We start from the raw sequence: 18,370 nt of genomic DNA, 5'->3' as shown, positions 1-18,370 counted from the left end.
TATCCACTGAGCCAAACCAGCCAGGGCTACTTGATACAATGTGACTCACAGATGGGTTCCTTAGGATAGCTTGGTTCCCGAAGACCAAGGCAGATCCTCCAGCGGCCATCAGAGAGGCCCAGGGTGAGCGCGCTCTGGGATGGGGTGTCTGTGGCCTGCTCCCTGCCTGCTCCTCAGTCGTGAGGGGGACGGACTGTGAGCAGGAACTGGAACGTGACGGGAAGGGAGAGTCCAGGCTGGGGAAGGCCAACTCCCAGAGTCTTGATTCCCAACCACCCCCAGGCCTGGAGCCGGGCCCACACAGCAGGTTCCGGGTTCGCCTCTGCTCCCTGGAAGCGAGAATTTGGCTTCCCTGCTTTCAACCAATGGCTGTTGGTGCCAATTTAACGCCAACAGGAATCCCCAGTTTGGGGCGCAGCACAAGGGCTGTGAGGCCACTCAGACCGGACATTGCCGTCTCCGGCCCAGCCAGGGAGACGCGGTCTTCGGTGGAAAGGGAGCGGCACTGTCAGAGCCGGAGGGGAGCTGGCTTATATGGACAGAAATCCCACCTGGTCCCCGATCGGTCAGTCCTCATGCAAACGAGGATCCAAAGGGCACTGTCCTGATTGGTTAGAACAGAGCCACTCTGATTGGTTGGAGCTGCACAATTCTGATTGGATGGGAAAGCCTCAATCCTATTGGTTGAGCTAGGATTCCAGGAAGCCTTTATAAGGGCTGGCTCAGGGGCCGGAGCACAGTGCAGGCCGCAGCTCAGAGAGGAGGCTGGCTCAGCGCAGGCTTCTAGCCACCAGGAGCCAATTTCAATAAGTGTTTTTTTTCTTCTCAGGGTTCACACTGCCTAGCCCTCCACCCCTCCCACCACCACAGCGCTGGCCTCATCTCTTCATGCCCTTGCCTGATCTTTGTTTAGCATTCAGTGACTCTTCCCATGTATATCCAGTTTGCTTTCCACAAGAACCCTATGCTGTCAGGATATGAGTTGCCCCTCATCCTATCTAATAAAAGCTGAATATGCAAATTGTCCCTTCAGGAGTTCGACCGCTCGCTATGATGTGTGCTGACCACCAGGGGGTGGCACAGAATGAAGGAAGGCCCTGGCTGGCAGCTGGCAGCCGGGGGAAGGAAGGCCCTGATCGTCCCTGATCGCCAGCCAGGCCTAGGGGCCCTACCTGTGCATGAATTTCGTGCACAGGGCCTCTCGTTTGTAGATAAAGATACTGGGCTCAGGGACATAAAGTGACTTGTCCAAAGAGAGTGTCCCACCTGGGTGAGCTCTAGGTTCCTGACTTCCAGCTCTCTCTCTATCACACCAAACGGTCTTTCTTCACCTGCCTCAGTTGTATCAAACAATCTGTCCCTTCCCTGCCCCTCCCACTCTTGTCCTGCCCTTCCCTTTGCCCAGCCTGAACCTCCTTCTCCTCCCTCCTCTCCTGGGCTGCTGGGACCGGCCTGCTCCCAAGTGGAAATCAGCTGTGATGACAGTGGGGCGCGGGGCCCCTCCTTCCCTGGCCCTGACCCCTGGGTCTGGGGGCAGGGGTGCCAAGGAAGAAATGTCAGTTCTGTTACCGTGACACGGAACATTATGCTGCCACGGGGCCTGGTGTCACAATGCATTACGTGGCACCAGCTGCTCAGCCTCTCCCTCCGCCTGCTGGTGCCGTGCTTGGGGCGTTCCTGAGCCTGGGCAAGCAGCTTGGCTCTCCTGGGTGCCCAGCCTTCCGAAGGGCCACTTCCTCGGAGCTCAGGGTTCAGCTGGGGAGAGAGCTCTGACCCCAGCAGGTCCGTCTGGCCTTCCTGGGGGAGGCCCGTTTCCTGGTTTGAGGCCGTCAGTCTTTCTCGGTGGGTGATGCTCCGCTTGGGGGGCTGCCCAGCAGGGACTGGGTGCATGAGCAGACTGCAAAGGAGGAGGATCTCAGGCCTGGCCCCCAGCCCTCAGCATGCACCCCTCCTGCCTGCTCATCCTGCAGCTCCCCCTTCCCCGGGAGCCATCATCTGGCCGAAGCTGTGGGGTGGGAGCAAGGCCACCGGAAGGCGCCCGCACTGCGGAGGAGGAAGTGTTTCTTGGGGGAGCACACAGTTCTGTGGGGCACCCAGCCCGAGGAATGGGGGCATAGAACTGAGCCCCGAGCATAGGCCTCCGCTGTGCCATCCCTCCCGCCCACACACACACACCCAGGCCGACCTCACGCTCACCCCTCCCCCGCCCCGTGCCTGGCCTGAGCCTTCCGGGCTGCAGCCCCCACCCCTCCTCTCTGCTCACTAGACCCCACTAGTCTCCCCGTGCCCGCCTGCCTGCAGCCTCCCCCACAGGCTGCCGCCGCCCACATGCCCACTGTGGCTTCCCCGCTCCAGTCCATCAGTAGCTACCCCTGCTGCCCTCTGCACCCTCTTCTCCGGGCCGCTCTTGCTCAATCTTGGGCCTCTGACCCCTGAGAATGAGGCTACTCCCTCGTCGCTTGGAAAGAGCCCTGGGTCCTTCCTGTCTCCCCTGCGGAGGAACAGGCTGCTGCACGGACACGCCCCCAGAAACAAACTGGAATGACAACTCGCAGGCGCAGGCGGAGAGAGCGGAGGCGCCGAGCCTGCCTGGGGAGTTAGTGCTCGGGAAGCTACTGTTGTGGGAACGGAAAGGTATGGCCAGACCGCCCTGAGCCCCGGAGAACCACAAGCAGTGCCCCTTGAGCCCCGGGAGAACAGAAGCGACCAGGAGGGCATCAGGCCATTGCGTCCAGGGAGAGACCCGCCGGGTCACCGCCAGCAGACGCAGGGCGCGGAGAAAGCCGCAGGCGCAGTCTTATCTGGTCACCTCTCCCTACAGTCCAACGCTCACTTTTTCCAGAATCCCAAACCCGTTAGCTACCTGTTTCTCCTCATCAAAAAGGTCAGCTTGCCCAGCGGCGCAGCCCAGGGGTTGAGCGTGGACCTAGGAACCAGGAGGTCACGGTTTGATTCCCGGTCAGGGCACGTGCCGGGGTTGCGGGCTCCATCCCCAGTAGGGGGCGTGAATGGCAGCCAATCCATGATTCTCATCATTGGTGTTTCTCTCTCTCTCCCTCTCCCTCTCCCTTCCTCTCTGAAATGAATAAAAATATTTTAAAAAGTCAGCTTAAGATGAGATGTAAGATGGTCTTTATGGCACACAACCCGCCCTCTTCTCAGATCACCAGCCATCTGAATAAAGTGCCCATAAAGATTCAAGAAAGAAAGAAAGGTGTGAGGCACAGGTGGTGGGTGCGAGGAGGTGGGAGGTCCTTGGATAGGGCAGGGCCCGGCTCCGCCCTCACCTCCCGGGCCTCCCTGTCCTCCTGCTCCTGGGGCCACCTTGCATGAGGCTCCGTGACAGTGAGGCCCAGTGGCAGGCAGAGGCCGGAGGGCAGACGGGCGCACACAGAGGAGGAAGGGCAGAGGGTGGCGTCCGCACTCAGTGCCAAGGACACCCTCCGGGGGCCATTTGCATCACGCACAGCATGGCTGTCGATTGGCCTGGCAGCTAATAGAGTCATTTGCATGCCATTACCCGATTGGCTGGGAGAAACAGAAGGGCACTTGTCCCCCGGCGGTCTCTGCATCCTCCGTTGGCACAGGGCTGGGCGCTGTCATCGCCTTCATGCGGGAGAAGGCGAGGAGCTGGTTATCTTTATGGCCGGTCTGAGCGGCGGGGTCAGGGGGAGGGTCTCGGTCAGCTCCCAGTGGAAGAAGGCAGGCCACCGAGCTGGCATGAGCATGGGCGACAGGCAAAATCCTACTTGGAGGTGCTATTGTGGGGTATTTCCTCTGGCGAAGCTTTCATATTCCTTTTCTGTTGCTGAGCAACAAAGTACCACAAATGCACCAGCTTGAAACACAGACACTGTTATCCCTTGGTTCCTGTGAGCGGGGCGCCCAGCCCAGCCCCGTGGGCCCTTTGCTCGGGGTCACATACAGTGACATCTGGCTGTGGGCTGGCCTGTGTTCCTTTTGGGAGCATAGCATCCTCGTCTGAGCTCCCATGATTCCTGGCAGAATTCAGGTCCTTGTGGTGGCAGGACTGAAGTCCCATTCTCTTGTGGGTTTTCTCTCCAGGGCCCCTCTTGGCTTCCAGGACCTGCTCCAGGTCTTGCCCTATAGCCCTCTTATCAGCCCACTTTCTTCTTCTTCCCCTTCCCCTTCCCCTCCCCCTCTCCCCCCCCCCTCCTCCTCCTCATCCTCCTTCTTCTTTAGTTCTCACCTGAAGATATGTTTTTATTGATTTTAGAGAGGAAGGGAGAGCGAGGAAGAGAGAAACATGGATTGGTTGCCTTCTGCATGTTCCTCAACTGGGATCAAACCACAACCTAAGTTTGTGCCCCGACAGGAATCAAACCTGCAACCTTTGGTGCACGGGGACGATGCTCCAACCAGCTCAGCCACCGCCAGGGCCTGCTCGCTCACCTCTTTAAAGTCCCGGAAGGATCTCCCTCCCCAGGAAGGGCCGGTCCCGCTTTTATGGGATTTTGCCTGATGAGGTCAGCCCCGCCAAGATGGTCTTCCTTTCCATTAACTCAACAGCAGCTGGTTGGGGACCTGCATTACCTCCCCCTCCTATTCAGGAGTCTTCCCACACGGAGGGAGAAGTGGGCAGGCTGTGTAGGCAAGGAGGCAAGAATTTAGGGACTGTCTTAGAATTCTGCCCATCACAGTATTTCAGAGAGAGAGAGAGGGAGAGAGGGAGAGAGGTAAAGAGAGGGAGAGAGAGAGGGAGAGAGAGAGAGAAGGGGTAGAGAGAGGGGGGAGGGAGAGAGAGGGACAGAGAAAGAGATGGAGAGGGAGAGAGAGAGAGGAAGAAGAGGGAGGAAGGGAGAGAGAGAGAAGGCGGGAGAGAGGGGGAGGGAGAGGTTTGCTAAGGGGGGTTGGGGAGTACAGAACGGGAGTTTTAGAAGCCCTCCTGTAATCCCCTTCTGCTCTGCTCTCCCCTTTGCTGCTTATAATGAACGTGACAATCGCTGTTAGTGCGTGGCTGCAGCCACCTGCCAGGACGGGACCTGCACATCGCTTCTCCCTTCTCCAGCCGAGAGTCGAGAGTCGCAGGCGGCGGGAGCCAGTGTGGGCTTCGGGGTCACGTGAGTCCAGGCAGTCATTGCCCAGACGACGACGACGACGACGACGACGACGAAAGGAGGCCTCGAGAGGAGGCGGCGCCGGGGGAGGTCACGCAGCTAGTCTCACGGTGGCGGTGGCGAGGCTTACCAGGAACTGGGCAAGGCCGACTCGCTGGGCATGGAGTCCGCGCGGGCGGGAGGGGCAGGTGGCCCGGGCCATCCCATGCATGTCCCTCTACCCGTTTCCCCATGCCTGGGACTGGCTCTGAGAACCTGTAGTGTGTAAGATCTGACATTGCAGTTGCCTTTTTGCATTTTTAAAATTGATTCCAGAGAGGAAGGGAGAGGGAGAGAGAGAGAAAATCAGTGATGAGCGAGCCTCCTGCACCGCCCACACTGGGGGCCGAGCCCATGGCCCCGACATGTCCCCTGACCTGGATTCGAGCCGTGACCTCCTGGTTCATAGGTTGACGCTCAACCGCGCCGGTCAGGCTGCAGCTGCCTCCTTTGTCCTGCGTGGCTTTGGGGAGAGACGTGGGGGGGGGGAGGGAGGCTGTGGCCGGAGCACAGATGGGGCGGCAGCAGGTGGAGGGGGCTCTGCACCCGGCAGAGTAGCAGTGTTCCTGCGCACACGCGTGTGCGTGCGTATCCAGCTGAGATGCAATCCTGAGAGCAGGACTCAGCCTCCCGCCCCCCTGCAGCCACATCCTGCCTGTGACTGCCCTGCCCCGCCCCTCAGCGCCTCCATCCCCACCACGGCGCTGACTCACAAGGTGCGCTTTCCAGGGAGGTGATGCTGACTGATAGCGCTGTGGTCCTCTGGCTCGTCCGGCCTAGCGCTTCCCCCTCCTCTTTCCAGCCCCCTCCACCTTCCTCTAGGAAAGAAGGAGACTGTTCACAGCACGAGAGGGGCGAGAGGAAAGCTGGGCCCGCGGAGCCGTGGCGGCGGGTCAGGCACGGGGCCAGGCTCGCTCACGGGTCTGACGAACAGTGGACACAGAAGACGCCTCGGCCGTCCTGGGCGCAGCGGAGGGCGTGTTCTTGCCGCGCCCCCTCAAGGGCAGCGCCTCTGTGGGCACGTTCGCCGTCCGTTGGCGCACATGCTGCATATGTTGGCTCCACGGTGCGTGTGGTCAGCGTGCCGGGCGCCAGAGGACAGCCGTGTGGACCCGGAGCCGTCACTGTCCAGGCTATCGGTGGCCTGAGCCATCACTCACCCCCCTGAAGGGTGAGAGGGAGGCCAGAGGGAAAGGACCTGCTCAAGGTCACGTGGACGTGGTCTCCCGCTTCCGTTCCAGGTCGCTCTCTTCTCCAGTTCCCGTTCCCTGCTGCCCTTTCACTCCCCGCTGGAGTCGGGCCACGGAGAGGCTCCCTCGGAGCTGCAGGTGCAGGGGAGGGAAGGGCAACCCTCTGAGTGCCCGGGGCTTCCGGCTGGGTGGCCTCTCCCAACACCCGCCTCTGCCAGCTGCCCCAGCTCCTTCCTTGTTTCCGTAGCGACTGGAGTGGGACGCGACAGCCTCCTGCACAAGGAGCTCACACAGTGGACCGTGTCCCCCTAGCTCTTCATTCTGTCCGCGTGTGTCCGTGTGTCCGTGTGTCCGTGTGCGTGGGGGGGGGGGTGCAGACGGTGAGGCATGCAGAACTTTTTCTTTCTTTTTATTATATATATATTCATACCAATAGGTTACAGAACTTTTTTAAAATAAGCCTTTACTGTTGAAAGTGTTACATATGTCCCCTTTCCCCCATCGAGCCCCTCCACCCCGCCCCCACCTCAGGCCCTCACCACCCACGGTCTGTGTCCATGGGCCATGCATATGTGCACACAAGGTCCTTGGTTCATCACCTCCCACCCACCCAGCCTCCCCGCCTTCCCTCCGAGATCCCGCACTCTGTCCCCTGCGTCCATGTCTCTGGGTCCCCTCTGTCCATCAGTTTATTTTGTTCCTTAGATTCCACATGTGAGTGAGATCAGTGACACTTGTCTTTCTCTGACTGGCTTAGTTCACTCGGCAAGGCACACAGACCTTCCCGCTGAAGTTCGGATTTGTGTGATGGGCAGTGGGTCCCAGCCTCCCCTGTGTGAGAGGGAGGCCCGGGCTCATGGGGCGGGGGTGGGGGGGGGGCGGTGGACGAGGAGGCCCGGGCTCACACGCGGGGGGCGGGGGGGGGGGGGCGGTGGACGAGGAGCCCCGGGCTGCTTTTCCTGGCTGTCGGCACCCTTCGGGCCAGGCTGGGGGTTGGGAGAGCCCCATCGTCCTGCTTCCTGCAGCCCGGCCCTTGGGTGAACTTGGCGGAGGAGAAGCGAGGTCACGGGGACAGGCCTGAGCGCCCCCGGAGGCCCACGGGCGCTGTGCTTGCTGCTCTGTGTGTGGGTTCTGGTGTTTTCGCCAGGAGCGTCTGGTTGGGCACTCCTTTTGGGGAGGCCAGGCGCCCCTGGGTTCAGCACCACGGACAGGGCCACGCCAGGGTCACGCTAGAGGAAGGGCTCTGCTGGCTTTGGGGCGCCCCCTGCGGGCCTGCGGGCATGGTGCCCGTGCACCCACCTCTGCCCCAAGCTGGTGGGCGGGCAGGGCTGGCATGACTGGCCTTTTGGGAGCAGCCTGGGGCTGCCAGCCAGCCCCAGGGGCACGGGCTGGGCTGCTCCGTCCGGGAGACGGAGGGCTTGCTGCCAGGACTGTGGCCGCTGGAGCTGAGCTGGAGGAGGCCAGAGGGCAGCATGGTCACATCCCTCCCGTGACGGCCCAGCACTGCGCGCCCGGAGGCCAGGCACAGAGCACCCCTGTCACTGCTGTGCCCTGGCAGCTGACAGAGTGGCTGGCACGAGGTAGGTGCTATTTTAAAAAAAATTGATTTCAGAGAGGGAGAGAGAGATGGAAACATCAATGAGAATCACTGATTGGCTGCCTCCTGCACGCCCCCCACAGGAGAGCGAGCCCACAACCCCAGCACACGCCCTGACCGGAATTAAACTGTGACCTCCTGGTTCATAGGTCAATGCTCAACCCCTGAGTCAGGCAGCCGGGATGATGATTAATTCTCGATGGAACTTTGAGGAAGGTCACAGGGTGGGGGCGTGGGGGGGGGGACCGAGAGGACCTGGGTGGTCCTCTGTGGGGAGGCGGCTTCCCAGCCCTGTCCATGCTCTGCCCACCCCTCCCCACCCCAGTGCTCCGGGCACCCCTTCTCTACACCAGGGCGCCCTTTTCTCTTGACACGTTCTCACCTCTAGTCCACCCTCCATGCCTCTCCCACGGCCACCACCCCACCCGTCGCTGACACTTATCTCACCCGCCACCAGCTCGCTCCTGAGCGCAGGCCCCAGTTCTCCCCTGACTCTCCCCACATCGCCCTACATTCTCCTCCCCATCGCCTCCCCTCCCCCTGACACTGGCAAGGATTTTGCATTTTACACATATTTGTCTTGGGTCCATATTGGGATGTCATCGTTTAAAGAGTTAAACAAATGACGAATATATTTTATGTGACCCCACAGCATTACGTTGGCATGTTTAAAAAATATGAGTGAAATATTTCACATTCTTCTTTTCAAAGCTCCATGGTGTGTTCTGAGCCCATCTCCTCCCACAGCAGGGCAGGCCCCGGGGGGGGGGGGGGGTGACAGCACGTTGGGCGGCGTCTGGTGCTGAGCACGGTCCCTGGGTGCACACGGCGCATCCCATGTGGGCCTTCTCCCTTCTCTGCGGTGTCAGCGGGTGGCAGAGCCCCCGAGAGCCAGAGCCGTGGGCTCCTGCTCCCTCCCTCCGTCCTCCGCTCTGTGGCTGCGGTCGGGCGGGTCCTCTGGGTCCCTCACCTGCCCCTGTGAAGGGGGCTCAGCCAGCTTCCTGGCAGGAGCACCAGAGGCGCCAGCTGCTGTCGCAGGTTCCCCACAAATAGAAGGTGCTGTTTCCTATACGGCCCCACACTCCGCTCCGCATCACCTTTCCCTCCTCCCACACACCCGCCACCAGCTGTCCTACATAGAGAGGCTCTCGTTTTTAAAAATATATTGTTATTGATTTCAGGAGGAAGGGAGGGAGAGGGAGAGAGAAACATCAATGTTGAGAGAGAAGCATGGATCGGCTGCCTCCTGCATACCCCCAGCTGGGGATTGAACCCGCAACCCCGGCCTGTGCCTGATGGGAATTGAACCCAGGACCCTTCAGTCCACAGGCTGATGCTCCATCCAATGGGCCACACTGGCCGGGCGAGAAGCTCTCATTTTAGTGGGACTGTCTACCCACTGCTGGCATCGGCGCCTCACCTGGCACTGAGCACTCCTTCCCTAGAGGTGGCTGCGGCCAGTGTGCTCCTGCAGCGGGCGAGGCAGGAGCGGAGCCAGAGGGCCGCAGGGAGCCAGCCCCAAGTCGCGGCTCCATGGTGCCCTCCGGCGCCTGCAGTGGAAGCAGACAGTGGAGCTCTGAGGAGACGTGTGCGGCACCGCTGCGGTGAGACACACGCAGGGGCTCTCTGGGAAAGGGAGGGGCCCGGCCCGGCCCTCGAGGCCCAGCAGCTGAGGTCACGGTTCAATTCCGTCAGGGCACGTGCCCGGGTTGTGGGCTCAGTCCCCAGTGTGGGGCGTGCAGGAGGCGGCCGATCGATGGTTCTCTCATCACTGATGTTTCTCTCTCCCTCTCCCTTCCTCTGAAATCAATAGAAATAGGTTTAAAGAAGCACCCGCCTCACAGAGTCCTCGTGAGGATGTAGGAGCTGAGAGCGGCGCTGGGGCCCGAGGGCACTGCGGATACCGCGCTGTGTGAGCTTCTGTAACGTTAAATCCATGACACGGCCACCCCTCCCCCGCACACACACACGGGTTGCCCTCTGAGGGGCCTTGGTTGTCAGCGTGGCCTTCGAGATGGAGGCCCCGGACTGAACAGGCTCCGGAGAGCCGGGTCCGACCGACCTCTGCCTGTTGCTCTAGGAGTGTAGCCCGGCCCACGGCACAGACATCAGGTTACAGTGGCCTCATCATCTTCTTACCTTTTTCAAAGATATATTTTTATTGATTTCAGAGAGAAAGGGAGAGGGAGAGGGAGATAGAAACATCAATGATTGGCTGCCTCCTGCACACCCCACACAGGGGATCGAGCCTGCAACCCGGGCCTGTGTCCTGACCGGAAATTGAACTGTGACCTCCTGGTTCATGGGTGGGTGCTCAACCCCGGAACCAGGCCGGCCGGGATCACCTTCCTATCACATCTCAGCAGGTCTTTAGCTGAGTCCTGGGTCTGTTTTCCACAGGCTGCTGAGAAATGGCTGCTCCCACGCTGTGCTCGGGCAGCCGGACTCCGCGAGCAGAGCCGCCCCGCCCTCCACCTGCTCCTGTGGGGTGGCCTCGGCCCCGGCCTGGCCAGGCCTTTGCAGGACCCGGGTGCTCGTGTTGGCCGTGTGGACGGCGTCTCTCCTCTTGGGAACTCCTGGCCCCACAGTGTGCACTGGCCTCTGGCGGGGAGGGGACACGGAGGGCGGGTGCCGAGAGCATGGGCCTGGCTCACGCCCTCCCTGTGCCTTGTGGTCCGAGTCTTTCCGGCCTTTGCCAGAAGCCTTTCCAGAGGCTGTGTGTCAGCCATGCCTCGCCCAGGAGTGTCTGGCCTGGTGTCTTGTGAGCGCACCTGGTCTCCAGATCTTAGCAGGCTGGCTTGGGGGTGAGGAGCTCCGTCAGCGGGGCCTCTTTCCCCGACCGTCCACTTTGAGTGAGAGCCTTGCTGGATATGGCCGTCTTGGTCTCAGACCCTTGCTCTCCATTCCCTTCTGGCCGGCAGTTTCTGATGAGGAAGCAGCTCCAGCCCGGGGAGCCCGTGAACGTGACAGTTTGCCTTCCTCTCGCTGCCGTCAGGGTTCTGTCTTAATTTCTGGCATTTGATGATGCTGTGCCTGGGCGTGGGCCTGGTCTCCAGAGCTTTAGAGCAAACGCTTTGCCCCGTCTTCCCTCCCTCTTCCCAGCTGCCGGCCTGTCCCTGGGCTCGGGCCAGTCTGAGCTCCCTCTTCACTTCCCGGTGGCCTCTGTCTCCGACATTAAACAGGGAACCCGCCCCCAAGGGAGCAGGCAGGCCCCTCGCGCTCCCTTCCGCTGCCTGCACTACTGAGTGTGCTTTCCAGCCTCTCCGCTCTAAGAGGCGGCCCTCAGCCCAGGGAGGACTCCCACACAGCACCCTCGTTGGTGCTGGCACAGGGAGGGGACTCAGGGGAAGGCAGAGGAGCCTGACAAATACACAGAGAGGAATGCAAGCCTCACAGGCAGGGCCCCAGGCCCTCAGACGGACAGATGGCACAAGAGATGGGTGGGGTGGTGGAGGGAGTGGTCAGGGACGGAGCCCTGTGTTCCTTCCTTCCCAGTCCCCGCGGCGGCTGGGCGGGCCGGTCTCCCTGGTCTGTCCCTGGCTGTGCAGTGAGGGCTCTGAAGCTGGGAGGGGCAGGCCCCATGGGCACTGCCAACAAGATCGCACAGGAATCACGCTTGCTCTGCGGCTCCTCTGAGATCCCCTCCTGCTGTCTTTCCCCCACAGACCTTCCAAGATGGCTTCTCCCTGGAGCCGCACAGCCCAGGGCCCAGGGCAGGGACGACCCCTCAACCACAGAGGCCCCAAGACTGGCGCCTGAGCCGGGCTCCTGCAGGGTCCGGTGTGGACTCAGGTCTGTGGGGACTGAGATTTCACATCCAAACCAGGAACAGGTTTCCTTCTGGGTCCCAGTACAGTACGAGCCGTGAGGTGGTGGCCGAGTCACCCGACTTCTCTGAGCCTCAGCTTCCCCATCTGTCAAGCAGAGCCTTTCCTCCAGGAGCAGGCAGAGATGAGATCAGGAGTGTGCGCGCGCGCGTGTGCGTGTGCGTGTGTGCGTGTGCGCGCATATGTGTGCATGCGTGCGTGTGTGCATGCTGTAGAAAGAAGCTGGCATCACCCCCCTCACACCACTCTTGGTTGCCTGGCCCTGCCAGGATGCTTCCTGGGCTCGGAGCACAGGCACCCCTGCCTTCCGCGGGCGTGGTGGAAGACGCCATCTTTCTGCTCTCCTTTTTCATGCACTTTCCTTCTCTCTGCCCTCCACTGGGTCCCCACCAGCCTCTCTAGGGGTCCCGCAGTCAAAAGCTTCAGGGGCTCTGAGCCTCAGCTAAGAGCCTCCCAGACTCAGGGAGGGCAGTGGCCAGGCCCCGCGGCCAGCAGGCCCCTGGAGAGGGAGGCGGCGGCTCTCCCTTCTGCTCTTGGAAGGGGGCTTGCTGGTCTTCCAGCCTGAGCAGCAGCAGCGAGAAAGCCGACCCCACCCCCAGCTCAGCCCAGCCTCCTGCAGAGTTAGGGGTGGACCCGACCTTCAGGGGGGCCTGAGACGCTCACACTGCGGGTTCTCACTCTGCCTTCCGAGGGTTGAGGGTCAAGGGTCCAGGAGACTAGATGCAGCAACACCCACACCCGGTGACCACCACATAGGTCTGCCGTGTGCCCACCAGGGGGCGCTGTAGGCTCCACCCTCCCTGTGGGCCCTGCCCTCTGGGTGAGAGGACAGGGTGCCTGCAGGGCAGCCAGAGGCAGGCGGGGACCCACGTGTGCTCCTGTCACTGGGCAGCAGGTGGGCTCAGCCTGGCCTGTGGGAAGGGGCAGGGCCGTGACCAGCTCTGACCACCTGCAGGGCAACAGCTACGGAGATACTGGTCCACACATCTGCATCTCGTTGAGGAGGCTGGCGGCCAGGGAGGGAGGCGGGATGCTAGGAGTGACCGCAGAGCGCCCCTCCTGTGAGGGCCCGTGGGCCACGGCCTGTCCCGGCCGCAGAGCATCCAGAGCAGAGCTGCGTGCAGCGCCCTGTGCTTCCCAGGATCCAACAGGCGCCCTGCCCCCTGCCCCACCCCTGCCATGCCCGCCCCCACCCCTGCCACGCCTGCCACACCCCACCACACCCCTGCAATGCCCCACCCCGCCCTGCCCCTGCCCCGCCTCACCTAGCCCATTACACCCACCCCACCACGCCCCCTGCCACGCACCATCCTGTCACACCCCCTGCTATGCCCGCCCTCCCCTACAGGTCCCCTGCCATGCCCGCCCTGCAGCCCTTCTGGGAGGCTGAGGGGCTGGTGGTGAATGGGGCTCTGGGACCTGATGGGAGGGGCGCTTGCAGCAGCGGGATGGGGAGGACGCAGAGGCGGACCTGGCCCTGCCTGGGATGCTCATGCTCGGGTGCTGGGTCTCAGAGCACCTGGGATGTCTGTTCTGTTCCAGCCGCACCGTTTACAGACCAAGACGTGGGGCCGGAGAAGGGAGGCCTAAAGCTGTCCCAGCGGGACAGTGGCCCGTAAGCCAGCTGCCGGGTCTCAGCATGGCACGCCGGCACCCCCAGGCTGCCCACTGCCATCCAGCCTGAAGGGACACAGTGGGGGGTGGGGCGGGGGCTGGGGTTGTGCAGGGCTCTGCCTCCTGCCAGAGCGAGCCTGGACAGCAGGGCAGCAGGCATCCTTTCTATCCCGCTCCGCACTGCTCCCCATCCTCAGCCCCAGGCAGCATGGCCTGAGCTCCTCCTGCCTTTCGCCCCAGGCCGGGTTGGCTCCCAGGCCCCAGGCCGAGCTGGGTCCCAGGCCGAGTTGGGTCCCAGGCCGGGTTGGGTCCCAGGCCCCAGGCCCCAGGCCGAGTTGGGTCCCAGGCTGGGTTGGCTCCCAGGCCCCAGGCCGAGCTGGGCCCTACAGGGAGAAAGCAGGGTGGGTGCTCCTGGCTCGCGTCTGGGCTGGGCAGAGACAGCACGTTCAGTGGGGCGTGAATCCTGGATGCTGAGGGCGTCCTGGGTGTGGGACAGCCGCTCTGGAGGCTGCTCCCTGCCGGCCCCCTTCCCCTGCCAGATCCCCTCTGCCCCTCAGTGGCCAGTGGTTCCAGATGCCACCGCTGCTGCCCTGGGGGTGCCCCTCGCCCGCCACACCGATGGACTGCCGTGCGAGCTGTGCACCCAGGCTGCCTGAGCCCGCCCAGGGCGGCCTGGCTCCTGAGGGCTGTGCTAGAAACACGCGTGGTTTGGGGTGAGAGCAGGGGCGTGTCTCCCTTTGCCCAGCGCCCTGGTGTGGGGGGTCTTTGCTCCCTGTCGGGGGTGGGGGCGGTGCTGAGGACGGGCAGAGCAGCCTAGCACTCCCAGGCCTTGTGCAAGCCCCTACACAGAAGCAGAGCGCTCTCCAGAGACTCGGGGAGCAGATGGCCTCGGCGACTTCCCGAATGTTTTGTTTGTGGGTTTTGTGCCATTAGCCACTGTCTCGTGGTGTTTTGTGATGCTGGGTGTGTGACTTGCGGGGTCTGTGCTGGGAAGGAAGGCTGCAACTTTCCCAGGCTTCCGCCTCCATCCTTCCCTCCTCGGTGGCCAAGTCCTGGGCACCCTCCCTCCTGCACAATCTCTCCCGTCTGCCGCCCCTGCTCCCTTCCATGCCACTCTCCCTGCATGGCTCAGGCTCTAGCCTGCCTGTCCCAGTGCTCTCCCGGCTTCTAGGAGTCCTCCCACCCCCCAATCCCCTGACACTCATCACTGTCAGGATATGTTCCTAAGCTCATCTCTCCTAAGGCATCTTCCACTCTGAAACTCACCTCCTCAGCCCAGCAGGTAAGACCCTCCATGATCCAACCTCAACAGCATCCTCAATACAGGTCATGCCTGGCTAGTCGCTGTTCCTGGTACAAGTCCCAGGGTCATCTTGCCTCGGTTTCCCTAAGGCGGTCTGTCAGTGGGAGGCTGACGTCAAACCATTTTGGGTGAATTGTAGATGAACATAATGACAATGTGTACGGGTCCCTTAGCCTAGAAATGAGCTGTGGCACAAAACGGTGAAGCCCATCCCAGGAGCCTGGTTCCTGGGCTGGAACGTGATCAGTACCTCTGGTGCCTTGGCCCTCACACCCAGCGTGACCTCACTGGGCAGTTTGGAACCAGGATGTCCTTCCCAGGGGCTGCAGCTGGAGTAGTGATGCATTCACAGAGAGGGAGGGGCCCAGGCTTCCCGAAAGGGGTGCCCTGGGCTGGCATAGGGGCAGCTGCCCACCTGGCCCAGGCAAGCTGTTTAAAAAGCCATTGAGCAATATTAACCCGTAAAAACCCCACTTCCCACCTCCTCCTGCCCCAGCACCTGCCCCAGAGACGTGATGCCAAAGCTGCTGCTGCCACCTTCCTGCGTGACTGAGGGGAAACTGAGGCCTGAGAGGGCGGAGGCTGCCTGAGTCCACGACAGAACGAGAACTGCAACCTCGGATGTTCCGGTGCCCCCACCCCCACCCCAGCCGCCACCGCCTGCCATCCCTCCCCAGAGCAGCCTTCTCCCCCAGGTGAGCGCCTGCCCTGCCTCAAGGCCTGACCGGCTTCCCCTGAGCGACTACGGCCCTTCCCGGCACCACTTAATGAGTGCTCCACCTCCCACACGGCCACGGGGCCCCACCTCCCACGCGGCCCCGGGGTCCCACCTCCCACGCGGCCCCGGGGTCCCACCTCCCACGCGGCCACGGGGCCCCACCTCCCACGCGGCCCCGGGATCCCACCTCCCACGCGGCCCCGGGGTCCCACCTCCCACGCGGCCACGGGGTCCCACCTCCCACGCGGCCACGGGGCCCCACCTCCCACACGGCCCGGGATCCCACCTCCCACGCGGCCCCGGGGTCCCACCTCCCACGCGGCCACGGGGTCCCACCTCCCACGCGGCCACGGGGCCCCACCTCCCACACGGCCACGGGGTCCCACCTCCCACGCAGCCACGGGGTCCCACCTCCCACATGGCCCGGGATCCCACCTCCCACGCGGCCACGGGGACTGCATGCTCTCTGAGGATGGGGGTTGCACTGATTTCCAGTGTGAACCCAGCTCAGGGCCTGGCCCATAGGAAGGGCTGGGTGAATGTTTGTTGAATAACTCACAGTCCACTCTGCTGCATTTGCGCTGAAGGATGACTGTTGTTCGTGCTGCAGGAGGGCCGGTGAAGGACTGAAGCAGATTCTCGTGTTCTCCATCCCAGCGGCCATCGGCGCCAGGGCCACGGCCAGCCTACGGAGGCCACCTGCTCTGTGACCGCTACCTTTCCTGCTCACCTGGCCCAGGGACTGAGAGGGAAGTCATTGCCCTGGGGCAAACGCATTCCTGCGGCTGCTGCACCTGCCACAGGGAGGGCGAGGAGAAAGGGCGACAGCGGACGAAGGAGACATCGGTCAATGTGAATGTCGTGTGTGTCTCTCTGGATTCCCGTGTGCATGGACTTGGCACTATTACTGATGTGTCGCCGGGACCGTGGTCCCGTCTCCACCTCTGTCAGGTCCTAGGCAGATTCTCTGACTGCCTGACAGAAACCACCAGGCTTGCTTCAGCAACAGGAAATTTATCGTAAACATGAAGACCGTCTCATGGGCTGCAGCCAGAATGCCCAGGTCTTGGGAGAGTTGAGAGCCACCCAGAGCCCAGAAGACTGCCCTTCCTGCTAATTTGATGCCATCTGGTCGCATCTGGGCTGCTCTGTGCTCCGTCTTCCTGCCTTTTCCTTCTGACCGACTTTCTTCGCTTGCGTCCTAACATAGTGGCTCCAGGCCCCGCTAAGCTGCTCTGTCGGCCCGAGCCCCAGCCCCAGCCCCAGCCCCAGCCCCAGCCCCAGCCCCAGCGCGACTCCCAGGCTCTGGGACCCCCATCCAAAGTCTTCTGAGGGAGTCTCTGATTGGCTGTTGGTCAGCCAATGACGCGTCTCCTGCTGGGTCAGGTGTCCCTGTTTTATCTAATTGCGTGAGCCCAGCAGGAGGGAGGGGAGGGGCAGCTGGTGCGCTAGCTGGGGAGCTGCGCCAGACAGCCAGCCTTCACCTTGGTGACCTGAGGTGTGCCCCTGGGCCAGCCAAGATGCCATGGCAGGTAGTTTCCTGTCGGTAGGCATGGGTATTGCCAAGAGGGTACCAGCCATGTTCCTGTGACCCACACAGGCCAGGGATGGAGCCCTCAGTGGCAGGCAGGGCAGCCCGTGGCCAGGAGTGGGCAGCACCCAGGCGACGATGGTCATTGGTGCCAATTTATTGCTAACAAGAGTCTGCAGTGTGGGGTGCAGTGTGGGGTGCAGTGTGGGGTGCAGTGAAGAAGAAAACGTGACTCAGTGAAAACAGCCCAGTCATGACACAGCACAGCCTGGAACAGCTCAAGGCTACAGCTCAGGCATGGGCAGCGGCCTCCACCTTGGGTGGAAGGGGACGTGCGCCCCCAGCGAGGAGCTGACTTGCGTAGAGAGAAGTCCCTGCCCCTGGCCCCTGATTGGTCTGTCCTTAAGCAAATGAGGGCTCCAAATTCTCAAAGTTTGATTGGTCCAAGGCACTGTCCTGCTTGGCTAGAATAGAGCTGTTCTGATTGGCCAGCGCTGTGGAGCTCTGATTGGATGAGGAAAGCCTCAGTCCTATTGGTCGAAATAGGATTCTGGGCGCTGCTTCCTAAGGACTGGCCCGGAGGCTGGGAGCCCCAGGCGGCCAGCGCAGCTTCCCGTGGGGTGCCGTGTGGGTGAGGGGCCGCGGAGAAATGGGGCGAGGGCTCTGCTGTGTAAAGTGTGGTCCGGCCAGCCGCCAGGAGCGCTTCTCCGTGCGTGTGCAAAGCTGTTTGTACTGATACTGGAGAGGAAGGAGGAGCGAGAGCATGGATGAGCGTGAACCGCGCTCGGCGGCCTCCTGAGCCCTGACCAGGGCTGGAACCTGCAGCGAGGCCCGCGGCTGGCCTGACCGGAACGGAACCGGCAGCCCTTCAGTGGCGGGACGGCGCCCAGCCACGCAGCACACCGGCCAGGGCGGGTCTTTTTCTTCCCTCCTCAGTGGTCACAGGTCCGAGGTGCGGGGGCACCCAGCCTCATCCTGGATCTTGGAGCTCGAGCCAGTGAGTCCATGGGCCCTGACCGGGCCATGCAGCCCCTCTGCCTGTTGAAAAGGAAGGTTCCTTTGCTTGGCGTGATCTTTCTGGGAGAGAAACCAGTCTCCCAGCCTCTGAGCTACACACAGCCTCTGGGGTGCGGGGGGGGGGGGGGGCAGCCACTGCTGGGGGCTGGGGACCAGGGGGCCGTGGCGGAGGCTGGGGGGCGGGCAGGGCAGCGTGCCTTTTCTCTGAACGTGAGAAATCCCTCGCTATTTATTGCTCGCAGGCCCAGGCAGGTGCTTTTCCCTGGATCCGGGAGCGCCTACTTGCCACCCCGCTCACGGGGCTGGCGCGTTTGTCTCCACACAACAGGCAGGTCAAGAGGCTGCCGACGCGCGCTTTCCTCTCCCCAGCGTGTCTCTGACAGTGAGTCCTCCTCTCTCCTCTCCTGCCTTCGCTGCCCTCCCTTCCTCGCTCACCTGGTCCTCCATGGGGCTGGC

The 18,370-nt window shown here is 62.4% G+C and overlaps 1 pseudogene; it reads left to right on the top strand.

Annotated features, from left to right (window-relative positions):
* The first annotated feature begins 1,020 nt into the window (after positions 1 to 1,020).
* Positions 1,021 to 1,175, top strand: LOC132242455 (small nucleolar RNA SNORA17; annotated as a pseudogene).
* Positions 1,176 to 18,370: the final 17,195 nt, after the last annotated feature.

The sequence above is a fragment of the Myotis daubentonii genome, chromosome 9 (assembly GCF_963259705.1).
Source record: "Myotis daubentonii chromosome 9, mMyoDau2.1, whole genome shotgun sequence".
In the NCBI taxonomy this organism is placed as follows: Eukaryota; Metazoa; Chordata; class Mammalia; order Chiroptera; family Vespertilionidae; genus Myotis; species Myotis daubentonii.
The sequence above is the reverse complement of the archived record's forward strand: the minus strand, read 5'-3'. Positions and strand labels throughout refer to the sequence as shown.